We start from the raw sequence: 11,499 nt of genomic DNA on the forward strand, positions 1-11,499 counted from the left end.
TTAGACAGATAAAGCCTGATGTAATAAAAGGTCTTAAGACACATGACTTGTAAAGTAGACATAGCCAGTCATGGACTCAAACATTTTTCTGAGGGACAGCCCTCTTTTGCTTCAGAGCATCTTTTGCTTTTTGTTTTTGCAAATTCCCAATTTGGGTCTGCCAGGTGAACTACTTCAGTAAAACAGAGTTGCCCCTGTGGAAGAGAGGTTTTGATGGGTTATAAAGCTGCAAGGACACAGAACAAAACTGTCATCTGTTCCCAGAAGGGTGTCATTTGTCAAGAACACCAAAACAGAGGTTTGGTGTAGCTGGGCAAATCAGACCTGCCTGCAGTACAAGCAGGCTCACTGTAACTTAGCTGGAGCTTTCAGCTAGCACAGTCCTGAGCTCTTGGTAGTGTGTCTTTGTCTTAATTAAGCAGCTCCAAGAAAAACTACCAGTAGTTTTAGAGGTGAAAATCTCTAAGAGGAAGTAATTTAAGAGTCTGACCAGCCTTTACTGCAAAGCTTTTCTGCCCATTACTGCTCTGACTGGAAGTCTATCACAAACTTGAAGTAAAAAAGCAAATACAAATCTCATGACAGTTTTATACAAGTTTCTCCGCCATGGTTAATTCTTAGCCTGCTACACAATATATACACAGCAAATAGTGTTTCTCAGGATCTGAGTATCAAAAACCTCCTCATCTCAAAATTTGCTTCAGACAGCTGTATGCAAGCCAAAACCTCCTGCTTCGTCATTGGCTCCCATGAAATAGAGAGGAGCTATGCTGCTTCTTTCCCAGCCTCACATGGTGGTCTGAGGAAATACCAGAGCGGACATCTCAGCACCACGCCGTGTTCCTCTGGAAAAATAACCCATGATACCAAAAAAAGAAAAAAAAGCTCCACAATGGTTGCTGCCAAATGCCATTAACCTGCTATCAACAAAAATCTACACCGTTGCATGACAACAGATCAGCGTTTCTGTGTATGGCGAAGCATAGTGGAGCCATCTGCTCACAGTGTGTGGCCTGAGTCTTGGGCTGCAAGAGTGCCTGAAAAATTCGTAGCACATTTCTGAATGTCCCATCTCTACTGCAGATGTTTCCATCTGCACAGTAGTGTGGTGCAGCACATCTCACGTACCGTAGCATTTGCAGTTTCTAAATCTCTTCAGTGGATGGTTCTAATCATGCTGGTTATCATTTGCAACCACCATTCTTCCCCTCATGACTGGATGGCATGAGATACATTAATGGTGGTAGTTCCTCTCTGCAGCAGCTGTCAGAGGCCCTCAGCCTTCTGAAACATTGCTATCAGAAAGAAAGGACATGATACTGCTTCCTTTGAGGGGCAGTAGCTGGGGCGCCACCTTGGCAAGGGGGCAAGAGAGGGTTGCAGGTTTCTGTAAGATCCATTTGTGCCCTTTTGTCCCCAAAAGAGCCACACTAGGGATGGTGCATGCTTCTGTAGGTCTACACTGTCCTGTTGCTCAGGGCACTGATCCCTCTTCCTGCTTAAAGGGAATCTCAATGAGGAAACTGAATTTCAATGCTGTGGAGGATATTCCCCCACAAAGCCACATAAAAATAATAAAAAATGAATTCTAGACATTAGGAACTCTTAGCCAGCACTTTTAGACACTGTGGATACTTATTATCATGTCCACATTGTAGAGGTTTTGATAATCTATGATGTAGCATAGATACAGTCACAGAGGCTTTACCTACCTGCATTTATCATTCGGGAAAGATCATGTCTATTAATCACAGATAAAAGCACAGCCTATTGTGTCCCTGACAATTAGAGCTCTCTGCCAGCAGAGCAGACACAAACGCTAAGATGAAAGAAATGTAAGGTCTCTTTACAGGGTTCATGTTGTTTGGGTTTTTTTCATAAAATCTTGTACATGCTATAAGTAGAGTCCTGAATTTTTGTGGTGTTCTGTGAGTGCAACTTCAGCAGGGAAGGGAGGGCAAATACCTGTTTCTAGCTGCTACAAAGATATGCTGCAATTTTCAATAGGGTTGGAGGGTTACCTTGTCTTTGTGAGCTGTGCTAGAGAGGGCTCACAAAACACAGGTTTGAATATACAGGAGCTGACATGATGCCCCAGCACTGAGCACATGCAAGTCCTCGCTTTTGGAGGTGAGAGGAATGACCTGAAGGAGATAAAGAACCTTTGTGGGAAAAAAAAAAAAAAAAACAACACAACAAAACCCTTTGTAAAATGTTAGTAGAAAGGAGAAATAGAAACCATAGCAAAAAAGGAAAAGGAACAAATAAATGGATAAATGGATGGTAGATGTGATCCCAGGTTCTGCAGGTCATGATATGAGCTATTTGAGTGCATTGGCCACTTCCCAGGCAGGCCTCACCTGGTTTGAGTCTGTGACTCTTCTGCTAGGCTGCACCAAGTCTGCCTATTCTCTTTTAGCCATGTTTTCAACTGCAGAACAAAGCTAAGAAACTTTTCCTGACAAAGGAGCCATTGAAACTTTCCCTTGAAAATGTCTCATTTTGACAAATAATCATGAACAAATTATCTAATCAGAAGGTCCCCAGCTATGGAAAACAATCTACCCATTCATGCCTGAGCAAGATCAAACCTTTCAGCATTTGGCTGTGCATTTGTCATTTCAGTTTCACTTTGTCTAGATAAATAATAGTACAAAATAGTAGTTTTACTGGGGTTTTTTGTCAGAACTTCTTCACATGGCTTTGCTACCTTCCCAAGTACTAAAATAGTTTTTAAAAAATAACAGATTTTTTTCTGAAGTTCAATTTATTTATTCCTTCTGTTGGACTCTTGTACACTCTTGAGGGCAGATCTCTGATCTTTATCTATGAAGCACCTAGTACATAAGGCTGTAAAGCATTGATGCAGGAACTTGGATAACTGCTCTTGGTTGTTGTGGTTCCCAGTACAAGGGGTCCAGGTCACAAATGTGTTTTTCAGGGTTGGAGCAGCTGGTGGTACATGCTGGGAGCTGGCATCTGGGAACCCTGAGGCAGCTTTGGGATACTTGGGGCTCTTCTCAGAACCATACCCTTCAGTGTCCTTTCCGTGGAAGGATGAGGGAGAAGCTGGAATAAGAAAATCCAAGCACATCTGGGTCTTACCTGCAGGAGGCTCCGAGGTGGCTGGAGCAGGCACTCCCACCGCTGGGTGCACACTCCAGGCATACCCTAGGTTTCCTCTCTCAGATATGGCCTAAGGGGCTGCTTCAGTGCAAATAATAATTTATGATAGTAGCACATACATCTGTAAGAATAACATGTTCATAATAATTAATATATGCTTCCAGAGCGATTCAGTGACCATAAACAGCACTTTAATTTGCTTCTTAATTTCCCCAAAGAAGTTACCTGCTGTATGAGAAATCCAAAGCAGTGTTCTTCAAGCCCTAGCAAGATATAAAATCCTGCAAACAATAAAATCCTGTAAAAATTGCTACCATTTTTTCCTTATAAATTGATTTGTAATTTATTTCTGTCAACATTCTGAACTCTGAGTAAGCTTGGTGCTGGAAGACCAGAGACAGAGAGCACATTTTAAAACTATTTGGTTTTCTGAGTTTTACAAGTTCGAAGAGAAATAACATTTACTCTTGGTTGCCAAATATTTCCCCTATATTTATTTTCAAATCAGCTGGGTTTTCTGCAGAAAACAGAACTCTCCTTTTCTTGCCCTTTTATAGAAGGATTTATTTATATTTTAATTCAGGAAGGCTGCCATTTGGAGAGAGTGGAAGGTCTAGGAGGAAGGCTGCAGTGTGCAATGTGTCATCGGGGCAGTTGTGTATATTGTAGCACTTGTTCAGGAACCAGAAGTATGAGCCTTGGCTTGCTTGGCAGGAGAAAAAACACTGGCATTCTGGGTCCTGATACAAGTTCTTCTGAAAAGTATTATCCTTGCACACACTGCTTTCCCAGTCAAAAATTCATCCTCAGCTCCTGCACCTACTCTCGCTGCACCACACCTTTGGAGTGAATTCACAGCAAGTGCAGTGGCATGGGGTGCTATGGCAGGAGGGACAGAGGTGTTCCTATTTAGCTAAAATGGTAGAAGCAGCATTATTACAGCAATGTTGCTATTAGTTTTCTCCCTTAAGGGTGAATATTTTGCTCTGCATTTTTAATTTACCCTTGTATATCAGATTTTATCTGACCAACAAAATCCTGTCATCCCATCAGCCAGATCCTGACCACTCCTGATATCCCATCAGGATTCTTAAAAAGCTTCTGATATTCATGAACGTTATGGGTGTTATAATGGTAATTTTTTTCATTGTTAGGTAGAATAAGATGGGTAATTTTAAACTGTTGGGTTTGGGATCGGATTTCTCCCTTCTGACCATCCAGAAAATATAAAAGGCAAACTGACAAGTTGATGTTAGCTCCAGCTTGAGAGCATTTACAAGCTCTTTTTTTTTTTTTTTTTTAAATTTAGATGAATTTACCTTTAAATTCTTATATCCAACTTAACCCGAAATAATCCAGACCCTTGGAAATGTTCTTGGAAAGAAAAGGATTTCTCTACATCTGAGAAATGCTTTCAGAAATGTCAGGAATGAAATCTCTGAAAAGGCAAGTAAATGAAAATTTGTTGGAAGACATAAATGTGGTTCACAGGTGCTTTCTGGGACTGGGAGTGTTTGGGGTGTTGGAAACTAAGCACAGGTCTCTGTCACTGAGATGAATTGATGTCACCTCAGCAGAGCTGGAACCCGTTTGCTTCTCCTGTCTGTTAGGAGGGCTGTGCAAAGGGGGTTGTCAGTGTGGATGCAGCCTTTAGTCAATAAGGGATTCTCATCTGCATGACATCCTTCATTGTTTTACACAGGGATTTAGGAACCAATGTGGCTTAAGCTGAGTCACATCATGGGGACAGAGAAAGGGAAGTCAGATGTGGTTTCCAGCTAATCAAAAGGCTTTGTAACTTTGAAACTCCTCTAGAGATAAAGCAGATCTGCGTCTGAAACACTGTATTATCATTTTTATTAAAATATTCTTTCACTGTCATTGTGTTCAGGGACGTTCACTAGTACAGGCAGATGTGCAACTAAAAATGTCTGAAAATGCAGTAATAAAATATCTAGGAACTGCATCAACAGGCAACTCACTTCACACAGGCCACCGAGGAGACATCAGATGCTAATGAACCTGAGCCTTTGCTGAGGTCATGTAGTAGAGTAGGTCATTGAGTTGAATGAGTAGAATTTACCCTAAAGCATTGATAATATGTGATTAGAGGACATAAGCACTGCTAAAAATATAAACTGAAGTCACACATGGGGAACCAACAAATAATTTGCATCCTGAAATATGAAACTCTTATCACCCCACACAAGAGCTTTTAAATTGCAGTGCTGGATAGAGATGCTCCAGTACTGACCTCATACAGTCAGCACCCAAAACTAAGAGCATCACACTAACCCAGTGCCTTTGCTTGCACTTAGCCCAGAGTGACATCATTGTGCTAAATCACTTGTACAGGCAGAACTGAGATGCTGGGTGTAATGGAGACATCTTCAAAAGAGGAATTTAGGAAATCTGTTCTGCAGCCATGATGCTGACAATGTTCAGAGTTGGTAAGTGCTGTAAAGACCATGTGCCATGGAAATCAAGGAAAGACAATCAGCCAGAAGTAACTGATTTGTATCCAAGTTGTACTATCCCCTGCTGCAAAATGCAGGCACAGGAATAAGTTCCTGGGTAGCCAGTGATACCAGCTACATTTTTGTTGAATAGATATTCTTTTAGAAACCCTCTGGAGCTCCACTACACTCTGCCCTATCAGTTCTTCCTCCTATTGAAACCTTCTTATCTTCAGCCTTTTGTTGATGTTCTTCCTTGTCCTACACTTCTCCCAAATTTTACTGGGGAAAAAGTGGCATCTCTGTTCGTGCAGCTTGAGTTCCTCCCCCTTTCTGAAAAGCAGACAGAAAGAAGGAGCAGAGAATTAGAAAAGCCTCAGTCTTGTTTTGATGTCAGTGAGACTTTCACTTAAAACAGCAGTCCCAAGCACAGAAAGAACTACCTATGAAACTGTTTTTATAAACAACATTTTGTAAATGTTATGTAAGCTGAACTGATCTGCAATACCTAAACTTTTCATTGCTTTTCATGGCAGAGGAAAGAAGATATTATAAATATGTAAAATAAGGCACTAGTACATTAACATAAATAACTAATAAATTGTAAAGCTTTGTAGAAAACAGAAAACTGCTAATGGAATAATGTACATTTGTTGATTCTTGGAGCAGACATTGGCCATACATCATGCACCAAAGCAAGTGCTAAGAGCATCAGCACGTAACAGCATTATTTAAACTTCTTTTATGGGAGAGATTAAATAGTCATTAAAGCAGCCCATACTGAGTCACCGGTTCCATTTTCTATTTTCTATTTTTTGGTTGCATACCAGAAACTATCACAGGATTTGGGGTTTTCATTAGTACTTATATCCTTAAAGCAATTACCTTCATGGCAGTCGACCACCAAATTATCAATAATGAAAACCACCCTTCCGAAAGGACCAGCCCAAAGATCAGAAGCATAAGATTCAGTAATTCCATTGGGTCATCCTACCTCATTTAAGCTTGCCAGACAACGTCAGGAAAGGATTATCATGTGGTCTGTGATTCCATTTCCTTGCTGCTTTGACCAACAGATATTACAATGGACAAAAGATGGTGTCGACTCCTGGCCCACAAGAACTGACCCAAACCCATCAACCATTGCATGTAGAACACAAAATACAGTGACAAGATAAGTGATAATTATGGTTGGTCACCCTAGTCTGGCATGTATTTGAATGAAGGAGTAAAGGACATAGACAAAAGTACATGATGATCAAAGCTCCTGCAGAGGTGGTTATTTTCAAAAATATGGATTTGTATGTAAAGATCTTGATTCAAGCATTTTCGCCTGCATGTTTCTGCAGCTTGTGGGGTTACTCACATTCTTAAAACTAATTTGAAATGGAAGCCAAAAGTTACCACCAACATAAGCCTTCCCCATTCAGCATTAGGGACACCAGGAACAAAAGGTAACCCGCTCTTCTGAGGAGGAAACTATTAAATCCCATACATCCAGCCAGGGCATGGGGAAAGACAAGCGCCATAGCTGTGCTCTGGTGTATATGCTGCAGCTTTGTAAATTTGACCCTTCCTTTCATGTTAAGGAATGAAAATATTTCAGAGCTAAAGGGATGTTAAAGGGATGAATTGCAGATTGAAATTCAAGTTAAAGGGAATTGCAGATTGAAAGTCCTTGGGTTGTTGATGCTCTTTATGCCAGATAAAAAAAATAATAGAGCTCGATGGAATGGAAATCTCCATAGTCTGCCATACATTGAATTTGTTCATGGTTCACTTGGCACAATTTTTTTCACCTTGGACAATAAATGGACTTTTAAGCTGAAAGTTAATTTTTACTTTTAAAAAGCTCTGGCTGTAAAAAATGGACAAATTAGCAGCAATGAGCACTTTCACACAGGAGAAAATGATTCATTAACTGTTCTTTCATCATTGTAGAAGAGCCCATTTTTGGCTGGTCCTCAGAGAGTCCAAGGATGCCTATAATACAAGAAATGTTTAGAAAAACTTCATTGCACAGAGAAAATTCCAGGCTTCAATGTTCTTCTTGAGAGAGTTCAGTAGTTGCTGTATTCTCTGCATAAGTGTGTGTGTGTTTGTGTGTGTATGTGTGCGTGTGTGTGTGTGTGTATGTTTATACACAAAATTAGGTTCTAGGAAAAGGAAAGTGCATTTATGCAAAAAGCAATTCATCAACCACTTCTGTGCTCAGAATTCACTGAGGTAATTTAGATACTTAAATGGCAAGGTAGTTTAGGTAAGGTATGCAATAAATGTTTCCCCCAACCCCTTCAAACAGTTAGAGTAATGGAAAATGTGCGCTCTAAATGAATCTTTTCAGTAAAGTAATTCTTGTTTTAATTATTTATCAGTTAGAAAATATGAAATATAATGACATAGCAAACTTCTCTGGAACCTCTTTTCACGTTGAGGGAGCATTCTTACATTAGCTGGAGTTTTATGCGGGCTGTAACTAAAAGGCTAACATAATGCAGTGTGTGGCACTAATCTGTTTCTCGTAATATTAAATGTGCAGCAAGCACCTACCACAATGAGCAGACCCTTTGGATCTATTTGCAATATTTTCACCATGGCCTTGACCTTAGTGATGTCAGGCATATATTATATCTCCACTATAATTTACTATTGACATCATGGATTAAATTTGTTGTTTCAGCTAATGCAACAGAGCAAGCAAGGTAGATTGTGAAACAAAGCCAGCTGCTGAAATACGAGGGTTGTCAAGTATAAATTTACAAAAGATATTCAGACTGAGCACAGAAGACAAAAATAAATGGACAGAGAAGCTGTTTTTGACAGACTGCAAAGGGCTAGAGACTTAAACTTGAGCATTGTAAATCCAAATGTCACAAAACACTGCTACAGAATGTGAGACATGTCTATTTCTCAGGAATATAAATGGTGATATGAAACCAAACTTTCAAGATGCTGTGCATTTTTGAAAAGTCTATCACTATCTCCTGATAAGAAACTTAGTGATCTTTTCCTCTTAGCCTTAAAAGAAGGAAATTCATCATTTAAATTCAGTGACCAACATAACAACTGTATTTGGGACAGGTAGTTTATAAAAATAGCAAAAAAAAAAAACTTTGTATAGTTTTTTTGATTTCTAAAAAAATACATTAAGCTGACTGATTTGTTCTCTTGGTGAAATTTAGCCAAACATATATCATGCCAAATTCCTATTTGGGCATTCATATGGATAGATGGTAGTTTCCAGCTGTTATAAGTCTGTGGAAGAACAGCACTATATAAATATTTTTTTTTTTTTTTAGGTGTTGCGTCAGTGACATAACTCGGGGTAGGTTCTCTTGCCAAGGCTTTTCTGTGGTTGCCAGAATGACATACTGCCTGATCACCTGAGAAGGAATTCAGTAAAGAGAGACACCCACGGAACAAGGTGGGCAGCAGTGCTCATACAGGCCTGCAGCTGAGGCTGGGGAGCATCCTGCAATGGCCTCAGCTTCCAAATTCTCAAAACATGAAGCCAGTAAGTAAAAAAAGAGGCACAGCATGTTGGCCAAAGGCTCCACCTTGGAGACTTTCAGCTCTTTGTTTGACTCAGCAACAAACATGCTCTTTCTTATTTATTTGCAGCTGAGGGAATAAATCTAACCCGAGGAAATTAAACTCTGACTCCGTGACCCAAATAAGTTGTCAGCACAGATTTAAGAGGAACATATCATAGTCACAGGATTATCAATGAAACAACTGTGGGTTCTACCAAAATATAAACACAGGACACTCTTTTGGGATAAATGCAGAGATGGGAATGATACCTTTCTGTGTGACATTTGGAATACCTCCAAAACAGCTGCATTTTGTGGAACCCTTTCCTCCAGTGCAAATCCATTCATGGCCTGAGTGATGGAGTGGCTACCTCTAGCAGCTGAAGATCAGAGGAGGTAAAATAATGGCTAGCAAGAGCAGGGCTTGTTTTCAGGGGGCTCATGGTTTCTTGTTGGGTTTTTTCACTACTCAAAAGGCCCAATCTTAAATAAAAATTGGGATGGGTTAAAGCAAGGTTCCGACACATGACTAAAAGCAATGTTAAGAAAAATGGTCTACAGCTTTCTCCTGTTGTGTCAAAGATGCTGTGGAAGATGATCAATGTAGGCCAGACCCAGAGAGGTTCCATGCTCCACTCACTGCAAACACTGTTCTGGAGCAGCTCAGACACACTGTGCTGCAATAGGTAAGAGCAACAGCGTGCCACATGAGCTTAGTATTAATTTTGATTAATTTTGCAGGTCAAGCATGAAATGCCTCTTGTAGTGCTCTCTGGTGTTAAATGATTTACACCAGTTTAGAATTTTCCAATCTTCACATCAATTATTTGTGACAATTTCAGATAGCTATCTAATTTTGGCAATGCAGTATTCATACCTAGGACTTCATTCCCTATATATTGATTTTCTCTAAGCTCTGCTTTTTTGGGAAAATCTTTTACACTCATACACCTGGTTAGCAGATGTGGCTTGGCTATTATATGTGATGCAATTAATCTAAAAGGCTGGCGTCACAGGACTTTCCGTGATGCTGTGGCAGCATTATTGTGATTCATTAGTGTCACTTCCTCAGCAAGTTGTAATTGGCAGTGCATATTGTTTCTGTAAAAAATCAGTCACTGTGGTGGTAGGAAAAAGAATGACATATTTTCTTTTCTGAGGAAAACAAAGGTTATCCTTGCTTACACATCTAGTGTAAATGTAAAATGAACAAGCTCCATCCTTAATTTGCCTCTTCTACCTCACTGCAAAGCCTAGGTGTTAGAGGATGGCGTTGAGATGCATTCACCAGACAAAAAGTGTTTCCTATTATTAATGGCTGGAGGAGCCCTCTGTGTAATCAAAGGGCACAGCTGCAGTGATATACGGCCAGTGACAAACTGAGAGATCTTTCCTTCTCACTGCTACAAGCTTGCCAGCTTGCAGCCAGCAACTTCTAGCGCTGTATATCTGCAAGATAAATAGCACAAGATATGAATATACGCAGTGCTTACAGTCTTGAAAAGTATTGTTATATCCCCCACATACAATCATTCTAAATATGACTTGAGTGCATTTTTCACAATTTCAGAGCTATTCTTGCTGTTTGGAAATAGATGCAGTTTCTGAGCAGAGATTTAAAACCCTATAACAGTGCTGCTTTCGGAGGTCTGGTTTGGAAGCGTATGTTGTACAGCTGATGGTGTCAGCAAAGCAGCTTTCACAAGATTCATAGCTCTCTTTTGCAGTGACAAGCAGCACTGAACTTTTCAGTGAAAGGAATCAGCTAAAGGATATACAAGAAAACATTTTTATTCTGATGCATCTATGACAAAGCAATCTAAGGAAAGAACTCATTTTCTTCAATATGCATGTATTTCAGAAAAAGCCATGGTAGCTGTTTTCTTTTGTAGTTGTTTCTAGTCACGTTTTAGTCCTTCTGTTTCTACAAAAAAAGATATTCTGTGTGGCACCATTTCCTTAAGCTAAGGATGTATCTGAACTGAAACAAAACTTTAACGCTAAATAGGGAGCAATTTGCCAGTGAAAAGTGAAGCAAACAAAGGTTCTTGGTAAATAAAAAATTATGTGCCCTTTTTCCTGGTTTGCTGTTGGTTTAAGTGGGTCCAGATTTCCACAAACATGAAACCAAAGCCATCAGTGGGCAAGGCCAGCCCTTCCATGGAGCCAGTGTCAGGAGGGTGTCCCCACACGCACACACGCACATGCAAGCACACAGGCACATGCACACACAGAGGAAGTTGGTGCCGCTCTGTGACCTTTCCATGAACTTTCTAGGAGATGCAAAGATCAGTCAAGAAGCCAAAGGTCAGCATTCATGCTGGTCACAAGCAAAAATCAGTTTTAACCAGTCACTGGAAGAGTGTTTCTGCCCCTTGAGTTAT

The 11,499-nt window shown here is 40.1% G+C and overlaps 1 long non-coding RNA gene across 2 annotated transcripts in view; it reads left to right on the plus strand.

Moving 5' to 3' along the window:
- The window catches only part of LOC138112938 (uncharacterized), a 33,033-nt gene extending 21,852 nt beyond the window's left edge, over positions 1–11,181 (plus strand). For both annotated transcript variants that reach the window (XR_011151925.1, XR_011151924.1), the window contains exons 2-3: positions 8,882–9,096; positions 9,204–11,181. This is a non-coding gene — a long non-coding RNA (uncharacterized lncRNA). The remainder of the gene's footprint in view (positions 1–8,881; positions 9,097–9,203) is intronic.
- Positions 11,182–11,499: the final 318 nt, after the last annotated feature.

Source organism: Aphelocoma coerulescens, chromosome 7, assembly GCF_041296385.1.
Source record: "Aphelocoma coerulescens isolate FSJ_1873_10779 chromosome 7, UR_Acoe_1.0, whole genome shotgun sequence".
Taxonomy (NCBI): domain Eukaryota; kingdom Metazoa; phylum Chordata; class Aves; order Passeriformes; family Corvidae; genus Aphelocoma; species Aphelocoma coerulescens.